Raw genomic sequence first — 10,688 nt, 5'->3', positions numbered from 1 at the left:
TGTCTCCACGAATTTGACTATTCTAGATACCGCATATAAGCAAATTATACAATATTTGTCCTTTTGTGTCTAGCTTATTTCATTTAGCATAATGTCTTGGGAAGTTTCATTCATGTAGCAAGTATCTGACTTTATTTATTTTATTTTTTATTTTTATTTTTGAGATGGAATCTCTCTCTGTTGCCCAGGCTGGAGTGCAGTGGCGCAATCTCAGCTTACTGCAACTTTTGCCTCCTGCCTCAGTCTCCTGAGTAGCTGGGACTACAGGCACGTACCACCATACCCAGCTAATCTTTTTCTGTATTTTTAGTAGAGACGGGGTTTCGTCGTGTTAGCCAGGATGGTCTCAATCTCTTGACCTCATGATCCGCCCGCCTCGGCCTCCCAAAGTGCTGGGATTACAGGTGTGAGCTGCCGCGCCCGGCCCAACTTCCCTTTATTTTTAAGGCTAAATGGTATTCCTTTGTAGATGCATACAAAACATTTTTTAAATCCACTCATCCATTGACAGACATTTGGTTTCTCATTTAATGTGTTTGAAACAAGGACTGTTAACATCTGGGAACTGATGGAGAAATAGGTATTAGGCAGGTTTTTTTGTTTTGTTTTGGTTTGTTTTTTTGAGACAGGGTCTCACTCTTGTCCATGCCGGAGTGCAGTGGAGCAATCTCAGCTCACTGCACCCTCCACCTCCTGGGCTCAAACAATCCTCCCACCTCATCCTCCTGAGTAGCAGGGACTACAGGTGTGCCCCATCACTCCTGGCTAATTCAAAAAAATATATGTATTTTTTTTTCACAGAGACAGGCTTTCACAATATCTCCCAGGCTGGTCTTGAACTCGTGAGCTCAAGTGATCCTCCCAAGCGGGTAGGTATTTAGAATGAGGAAGGTACTGCAAGGTCTTCTTTGTATCCAGACGAGGACTCTGGGCTCTGGCTAACCAAAAGAGATAAATGTCAGCTGGTAACGAGTGCATGGCTGCTGTGTTGAAAAATCCCCGTGATTGATTAGCTATGCCTTCCACACTCATGGAGGGAGGAGTGACACCTGCCAGGTATTTGCATTCCTGGTCTAAATTGTTTGAACTTGGGTTACCTTCATAACCCCACTGGGGAAAGAGGTAGCATCTCTAACCCTTTAAACAGAGACAAGGGAGGATGTTGGCAGTGTCTGAAGGGTCATTTCCAGCTTCAGATTATAGCTCTGGCTTAAGAGGCATGAACAATCCAGCCTCCGCCCTTGGCAATATCTCGAACTGAAGGATCAATAGTTTTTTTATTTTGTTTTCTCTTTCCTCTGCTGAATCATCAGTGGTGAGAATGAAACAGTGCTGGGATTCTTGATCACAGGAATCCGGGTGAGTTCTTCTTCCAGAAAATAAGCATCTGCTGTTTGACCCAAAACTTGTATCGTTGTGAACTTTCTGGGACGGGATGCTTTTGAAAAGCAGGGAGTTTTCATTTGTGCCTGTTACCCCAAGCTATGTTGATTCATTCATTCATTTGTAATGGGCTTCTCCGATTTTTCTAGCAATTCTTCTCTCTTTTTCTGTGGTGACAGTGCTTTGCTTTTCCCCAGGGGAACTGTTGCTCTTCTATTCCCTCTGGCCTCAGTGGGGCTTTCCATCAAGTTGTCCTGCCCAGTTCCAGCTCCCAGCCACAAAGATGGTTCCAGGATGAAGACTCGCCAGTCAGCGTTTTTTACATCCCTGGCCCCAGAGAGTGATTCAGGGAGAGAATCATGTCCCAAACATGTCCTTTGAGAGTTTATATTCACACATGGCAAAAGTAGAGGTCTTTCACTTAGATCAGGGATTGGCAAACTTTTTTTTCTGTAAAGGGCCGGATGGTAAATATTTTAGGCTTTTTGGGCTATTCAGTCTGTGTTGCAGCTACTCAATGCTGCTGCCTTTAGTGCAAAAGTATCCATAGACTATAGATACTTCAATGAATGGGTGTGGCTGTATTCTAATAAAACTTTATTTACAAAAATGAGCAATGGGCCTCATTTGACCTATGGGCAATCCTTGTCTTAAACTAAACCATTGGAATGTAGGAATCTAGGACCCATCTCATGAAGAGAGCCACCTTGAAATGAACTCAGGGGAAAAATTAAGAGAGAATGAGCTTGGACAACAGTCGCTGACTCCTGGATTTAGCCATGCCTGAAGGCAGCTGCCCCTTAGACAAGCCAGTTATGTCATCCAACATGATCTTTTACTGCTGGTGGCAATTTGATATGGGTTCTTTCATTAAAGAGAGTCCTGGCTCCTAGGGACCTCTCCAGCCATCTGCTCTGGGAGTCTTAAAATTGTACAATGAACTGGAAAGGCCCATCAACAACCAAGCAGGAAGAGGAGAAGGACTTTTCAAAATCTCAGTTCAGAGGCCTCCACTGAACTTTCCCATTGGCCAGAAGCAGGGAGGCTGATCTTGTCCACCTATCCCCTGCCCCCACTCAAGTCCTATATATTCTTTCAACCATTTATTGAGTGCCTAGTATTTGCCAGGCCCCGTGGCTTGACCTAGAAGGAAGGGAAGAATGGACATGTGTTCCATTGTATAGCACATGCCCAGTGTGTGTGCTGTGGGCACCTGCATACCATATTTCATGCCATCCTTCCAGCAGCCCGAAGAAATAGGATTGTTATTTCTATTTTGCACATAAGAAATCATCAGCAATAGAGCTGAAGAGGGTTAAGTGATTTGCTCAAAGTAACGCAGATGGAAAGTGACGGATCTAGGATATAAACCCAGCTCTGGAAGTTCAATCCATTTACCCCACCAATACCATTGCTGTCTTCCCTAAGAAGAGGCCACGAGTGCCGGCTCTGGTCCTTGTCATAGAAAAAGCACGTTTATAATAAGCCTGCATCTTACACGGATGAGGAAAAGAGTGAAGGAAAGCCAACAGCGCCTGTCACCTGGCTCACCGGGAGCATTATAAACAAGCGTGGGCCCGTTAGCTGTAAATACAGACCAGCTATTCTTTCAAGTAAATTGGTAGTGCTGTATTAGAAAATCTCTCTCTGCAAAATGCTAGCAATGCAGTGGTGCTTAAATTTTATGTATGCAAGATGATGACTAGATAAATAAAATGGGAAGAAAAAAATCTGCAACTGACAAGAGTTGGATACATAATTATTATTTTTTCCCCTCTCTCCCAGTTTCTTTCCCAAACAGTTCTGCAGTGAAAGAGTTTCCTTATGGAGAAAGTTAACAATAAAACTGCTGACTGTAAGCGGGTACAGAGCACTGTATATTTCTCAGCATATGGGGATGCTGAGAAACTGGTAATCTCTGCTTTTCTGGAGAAGAATCGAAGACTTTTGTCACTGGTAACATTGCAGCCTATTTAAAAATAGTGATGGGCCGGGCGCGGTGGCTCAAGCCTGTAATCCCAGCACTTTGGGAGGCCGAGACGGGTGGATCACGAGGTCAGGAGATCGAGACCATCCTGGCTAACACGGTGAAACCCCGTCTCTACTAAAAAATACAAAAAATTAGCCGGGCGAGATGGCGGGCGCCTGTAGTCCCAGCTACTCGGGAGGCTGAGGCAGGAGAATGGCGTAAACTCGGGAGGCAGAGCTTGCAGTGAGCCAAGATCGCGCCACTGCACTCCAGCCTGGGCGACAGAGCCAGACTCCGTCTCAAAAAAAATAAAATAAAATAAAATAAAAATAGTGATGGTTCTTACCAAATGGATGGAGTCTGTCTTTGTCATCCAGGCTGGAGTGCAGTTGCACAATCTCAGTTCACTGCAACCTCTGCCACCTGGGCTCAAGCGATTCTCCTGCCTCAGCCTCTAGAATGCTGGGATTACAGGTGCCCCCTGCCACATTCAGCTAATTTTTGTATTCGTAGTAAAGACAGGGTTTCCTCATGTTGGCCAGGCTGGTCTTGAACTCCTGACCTCAAGTGATCTGCCTGCCTTGGCCTCCCAAAGTGCTGGAATTGGAGGTGTGAGCCACTGTGTCTGTCCTGTTAATTGATATTGATGCCACCTCCTTCCACTCCAAAGATGCCACTTGCAGACATGCATAAATAGTCAGTTTTCAGAGTCCACTCGTGAGATAAGGTTTTAATGGGGACATGAGGGGCTCTTCTCAGACCACGCCCACTGCAGTGCCTGGATCAGGAACCGCCTTGGGTTCTTCAATGAATGAATCATGCTTGTGTACAAGGTCACCCTGGTCAAACCCTCATTTTCATGAGCAACCGCAAATGTCCTGTCTTATCAGGATCCCAGCGAGGGAATAAGCAATAATGGTATCAGTTTTACTCTTGACTGCTGCTTTGCAAAATCACCATTTCATCTCACCTTGTCCTTCTCTCTCCTTGTCTTTCTGCCTTCCCCTCTATTCTGCAGAGCCAGCCTCTCCTGTTCGCTCTTAAAATTAAAAGGGACTAGCAAACGGCTAGGCAGCCTTGACACACTCTTGCAGCATCAAACACTCTGGTTGGTTTGGGGCTGCTACTGCCAGGGGCTATCAGCCCTGAAAGTTCGAAACAGTTGTCTAACAGGAAGTTTCAGGCTCACCATCTGTGGGCTGGGGCACTGCTGTTGAGAATAATGTCAGGCAGCCTGTGCCATCTTCAGATTCAGCAGAAAAAGAAAACACAATAAAGATATTTTCATTTGCAGAAATAAAAAGAGATCAGCTTGGGGCTGTGAACTGGTGCAGCATCGGAGCAAATCTAACAAGATGAGTTCATCTTGAAGGAATAGAGGGAAGATATTTAGAGTGTTAGCTCTGAAGTTGGGTGAGAATCCTAGCTCCACCACATTGAGACTCTTACTGAAACTCTAATACTTGTTTTTCGCATCTGTGAAATGGGTTATTCGGTCCTTAGCCCATAGCAGAGAGGAATCTATTTCTGAGAATGGTTTTATGGCCCTCATGGGGTGAGAGGCTGGAGGAGGGTGAATCCTTGAGTGAAGCTGCTGGAGGCACCGTATCAGTATAGACTTTGTCAATATTTGCTGCAAAGAAACTCACAATGTTTGTAAGTAGGCACTGATTTTGAAAAGACCTATATATTCCACATCTTTCAGTTGAAGAAACTCTGGGTTTGTGACCTTGTGCAAATCGCTTTAATATCTCCATGCCTCACTTTTCTTAAAAGTAAAATGGAAGTTACTGGTGCTTACCTCATAAAATTGTGTGGATTTGGCCGGGCGCGGTGGTTCACGTCTGTAATCCCAGAACTTTGGGAGGCCGAGGCGGGCGGATCACGAGGTCAGGATATCGAGACCATCTGACCAACATGGTGAAACCCTGTCTCTACTAAAAGTACAATTAGCCGGGCATGGTGGCATGTGCCTCTAATCCTAGCTACTGGGGAGGCTCAGGCAGGAGAATCGCTTGAACCCAGGAGGCAGAGGTTGCAGTGAGCTGAGATTGGGCACTATTGCACTCCAGCCTGGTCGACAGAGCAAGATCTCGTCTAAAAAAAAAAATTATGTGGATTTAATGAGTCAAGACAAATGAAACACTTACATTAGTGCCTGACATACAGTATGTGCCCAATAAATTAGATATGGTTATTAGACTGTCATCAGTACTCCTGTTTGCAAATGGCCAACCTGACTGGATTCAGCTAGGGCAGAAGATGGTGTGTGGGTTATGGGCATAGTAACCCAACTACGGGCAGGATGGAAATACAGCAAGAGAGAGGTTCTCTTTCTCCTCTTACCTCTCAGCTTTCTTCTATAATCCTGCCAAGAATTTATTTTGTCTTTCTGAGAATGGCTTTCATTAGCCCCCATGGCCACCAATAGGCAAAAGTTAGACTTCTCCTAGGTTTTCCACCAGAGAGGGCAGTATCCCACTTCCAGGCCCAGGTGGAAAAATCCTGGGGAAGAGGAATGATTGGGTTGGCTTCTTTTTTTTTTTTTTTTTTTTTTTTTTTTGAGACGGAGTCTCGCTCTGTCACCCAGGCTGGAGTGCTGTGGCCGGATCTCAGCTCACTGCAAGCTCCGCCTCCCGGGTTCACGCCATTCTCCTGTCTCAGCCTCCCGAGTAGCTGGGACTACAGGCGCCACCGCGTCACCCGGCTAGTTTTTTGTAGTTTTTAGTAGAGACGGGGTTTCACCGTGTTAGCCAGGATGGTCTCGATCTCCTGACCTCGTGATCCGCCCGTCTCGGCCTCCCAAAGTGCTGGGATTACAGGCTTGAGCCACCGCGCCCGGCCTTGGGTTGGCTTCTATCATGTTCCTGCCTCTTAGACCAATCACTGTGGCCAGGGTGGTGAGGTGCTATGATTGGATGAGTTTTAATCACATGACTGTTGGACGTCCTATAATTGGCCCAGTTTTAATCACATGACTAAGGTCCCATGATGGGCTCAGATTCAATTGCATGACTTTTCTCGGGGATTCCATGTATGGTTGATATGAAAGAAAGGGCATTTCCCCAAAGAAGGGACATGCGGGACAGACAGAGGAATGGATGTCTGTTAGAGTAAAAGAAGAGCCCAGCATATTTTCTAGCATGCAGCAGGACCTCAGCAGATCAGCCTTCATCTGTTAGTCCCAGCCTCAAGGGTCCTTCTCTATAAAATGGGCATCTCCTATTACTACTAGTGAGGATGAAATAACATACTTTAGTACTTAGTAGTGCAGAAACGTATTAGACGCTTTGTGAATTTCTTTGTCCTTCCCCCTTTCTATAGCCAGAGATGTAGGAAGACCACCATATGAATAACTCAAATTATACACTGCTGATGGGCATGTAAATTAGTTCGGCTGCTGTGGAAGGCAGTTTGGAGATTTCTCAAAGAACTAAAAATAGAACTACCTTTGGATTCAAGAATCCTATTACTGGGTATATACTCACAGGATCACAAATCATCCCGCCAAAAAGACATATATTCTTGTATGTTCATCACAGCATTATTCACACTGGCAAAGATGTGGAATTAACCTAGATGTCCATCAGTGGTGGGCTGGATAAAGAAAATGTGGTGGATATACACCATGGAATACCATGCAGCCATGAAAAAGAACGAAATCATGCGTTTTGTGGCAAGATGGATGCAGCCGGAGGTCATTCCCCCAAGCAAATCAATGCAGAAACAGAACATCAAATACCACATGCTCTCACTTTTAAGTGGAAGCTACACATTGGGTGCGCATGGACATAAAGATGAGAACGACAGGCACTGGGGACTACCAGAGTGGGGAGGGATGGAGGGGGTAAACGCTGACAAACTAGGTTGGGTACTATCTATGCTCATTACCTGGGTGATGAGTTCAGCCATACCCCAAACCTCAGCATCATACAATATACCCAGGTAACAAACCTACACATGTACCCCCTGAAACTAAATTAAAAAGTGAAAAAGAAAAAATACCCAAAGCTTCTGAAGGAAATGTGCTTGAGAGCTGCCTCCCTGCACGACCCCAGAAACTCCAAAGCAAATGTAAGTTGAGAAACACTGCACTTACCACTTAGTAATTAGGCCGTGATTGTTGTTTATCTGTGCGCTGTACTGTAACTCCCTCTGCCTGAGGCTGGTGCTGGAGCTCGGAAAATACAATTTCCTCCAAACTAATTTAGTTTTAAGAGGAAAATGAAAGTTTAAAGTAGTTTAATGTTTCAGCAAAACCATAATGGCTGGGGAAGATTGGACGATGTGAACCAATAAAGCACCCTAATTCTGATAATAACTCAAGGCTTAACTCTTCCCACATCAAAACCTATCCTGAAGCTGACACTTGGCACGGGACAACATGGCTTCAGCCAATGGTGGAGCAGTCATTCTTCTTTATTTATTTTAATTTATTTATTTTTAATCAACAGCATCACTTTTGACTTTAGTAGAGCCATAAAGACACAGCTGTTAATATCATTTATGGAGCCCTGTAATTACACCTTTAGAGACGACCTCAGGATTTATTCGTTTCCATTTGCAAGTTTTCCCCAGACCTAGGGTTCTCAGGAGGAGTCCCATCCTTGGGCTGAACATGTAAGATAGTTGTTGAAAATCCCTGAGTCAAAACATTAGTTCTAAAACTTGAAACCTCTGAGAGTCTCAGTTTCTCATGTACAAAATAGGCAGAAAGAGAAGGAATTTGTAGGGTTGTTGTGAGAATTACATGGGATAGTGGTGATATTAGGCACTTGGCCAATAAGACTGAAGTGGTGAGTTGGTGGGGGGGAGGGGGAGAGAGAGAGAGAGAGAGAGAGAGAAGGGAGAGCAGGAGGGAGAACTAAGAACGCACGCAGCATCCATTCTTTTGCTACACATTTTTATTTTTTTTTCAACTTTTATTTTAGATTCAGGGGGTATATATGCAGGTTTTGTTTGTTTTTAGCCTGGTATATTGTGTGATGCTGAGATTTGGTGTGTGATTGAATCCATAACCCAGGTAGTAAGCACAGTATCCAATAGTAATTTTTTCAAACCTTGTCCCCCTCCTGTTCTCCCTACTCTAGTTGTGTGCAGTGGCTATTGTTCCCATTTTTATGTCCATGGGTACCCAATATTTAGCTCCCACTTATAAGTCAAAACATCTGGTATTTGGTTTTCTGTTCTTGTGTTAATTTGCTTAGGATAATTGCCTCCACCTACATTCATATTTCTGCAAAGGACATGATTTTTGCTTTTTTTTGGGGGGGGGGCTGCATAGTATTCCATGGTGCACATTTTCTTTATCCAGCCCATCATGGATGGGCCCCTAGGTTGATTTCATTGCTACTGTGTATTGTCTTTGCTATTGTGAATAGTGCTTTGATGACTGTGTGAGTGTATGTGTCTGTTTGGTAGAAAGATTTATTTTCCTTTGGGTATATACCCAATAATGGGGTTGCTGGGCTGAACGGTTGTTCTAAGTCCCTTGAGAACTCTCCAAAGTGCTTTCCGCAATGAACTAATTTACATTTTCATCAACAGAGGTTAAGTCTTCTCTTTTCTCCACAGCCCTACCAGCATCTGTATTTTTTGACTTTTTAGTAATAGCCATTACGATTGGTGTCAGTTGATATTTCATTGTGGTTTTGATTTTTTGCCACACTCCATGGCTGGCATTATCACGGTAGCTGAGGATCCATGAAGCCACAGGACATGGAACCTGACTCAAGGAGTTTCCAGTCTCACTGGGGATATAAGCAAGCCATCAGAGGATCTCAGTTCTTCAGTGCTGCAGTGTTCTCATTTCTAAAATGGGAATAATCCTGGAACCAGTTTTGTAGGGTTGTTGGTGGATTCAACGTGACAAGCTTTTAGAAGAGGCTCTGACATATAATTAGTGCTCAGGGCATATTGGTTGGCTTTTTATTTTCTTACAGGAAAGCAATTTATTAACAGAAAAATATTTTGAGGATTCCTGTCCACAGACGGCAACCACGGTGACCCCCCTTCCTGTGAGTGCTGTCAGAGGGGATTGGAGTGACGTATTCATTCTGCCAGATCTTCATACCTGAACAGGCAAGGGGCTCTGAGGGACATCTGGGCCCCAGGTCCAGGGGTCTTGTTCTTATTTCCTCCTGTGGCCCGGAGTTTGATGTGTAGGGCAGAGATGCCCAGCCCTTGCACCTCTGGGCCACGTCCTGGGTGGCTAGCATGGCAGCATATGGCGAGGATTCATCTGGGCCTGCCTTCACCTTCATCCCACCAGTAACAAGGCAAAGGGTTTCTTTGCCAGAAAGATCTAAAAGAACAAAAATCATGCCCTTTGCAGCAAATGGATGCAACTGGAGGCTGCATCTTCCAGCCATGGACAAAATGACATGGACCAAAGTGTCAATGAAGGATGCAAAAATTTGACAGACACCAAACACATTCTCTCCTACACCCACCTGAGGTCCAAGGCTGATGATTTGCTCTTCCTTTTTTTCTTTCCCTTTCGAGGTGCCATTTCTACATGTCATTTCCCACTTGCTGGTTTTTAAGACTGACAGTTTGCAAATGCTCCACATTGACAAGGGTGACCTAGAACTGGTGAATGTCTTAGATGGCAGTTTTCTGAGAATCTCGAGTTCATGGGGCGGGCAGTGTTCAGCATTCAGAATTTCCTTATATACCAATGCTTGCATCGCTGATCTTGGTTTTTTGTTTTTTAAGTATATTTATACATTGATACTGAGAAAACTTCCTTGTGATGATGTGACAAAACTGATTATTATCATACTTAAAGTATAAAACTTCCACTCCCCCCAGTTAACTACTGTTCTGGTTTTTTTCACCATGTATTAATTTTGCCTCTTTTAGAATTTAATGTAAATGGGATCATGGAGTGTGTCTTCTTTTGAAAAAGGCTGATCCCCAGCAAGATATCTTTGATGCTTCTCTGTGTTATGTGATATGCATTACATGTATCGAACTTTTTATTGCCAAATACTATTCCTTCCTTTCTCAGGGAGAGTGCTGCTGGTCTTGGATTTGAGGACCTGGGAATCCATGCCTCTGAACTCTGGTGACCCTTCTAACAGCTCTCGACTCCACCTGGTGGCAGAGAGGTAGGAGAGAGTATGTGTGGTCTTTGGTTCTTGCAGACCTGAGTGAATCTTGTCTCTGCTACTCATCAGTTGTGTGACTCATCATGTTATTAATACATAATCCATGCCCATCCTCAGTTTTTTCACCTGCGAAATAAGCAGGCTGGTACTTACTGTATGGGTCATTGTCAAGGGTAAGTGAAATAATTTCCACTGTGGCTACTCAAGTCCAAGCTTCTATTATA

General features: G+C 44.3%; 1 pseudogene; it reads right to left on the bottom strand.

The window, feature by feature from the left end:
• Positions 1-9,306: 9,306 nt before the first annotated feature.
• Positions 9,307-10,041, bottom strand: LOC104678390 (annotated as a pseudogene).
• Between the last annotated feature and the right edge of the window lie 647 nt (positions 10,042-10,688).

Source organism: Rhinopithecus roxellana, chromosome 20 (genome assembly GCF_007565055.1).
Source record: "Rhinopithecus roxellana isolate Shanxi Qingling chromosome 20, ASM756505v1, whole genome shotgun sequence".
Classification (NCBI taxonomy): domain Eukaryota; kingdom Metazoa; phylum Chordata; class Mammalia; order Primates; family Cercopithecidae; genus Rhinopithecus; species Rhinopithecus roxellana.
The sequence above is the reverse complement of the archived record's forward strand: the minus strand, read 5'-3'. Positions and strand labels throughout refer to the sequence as shown.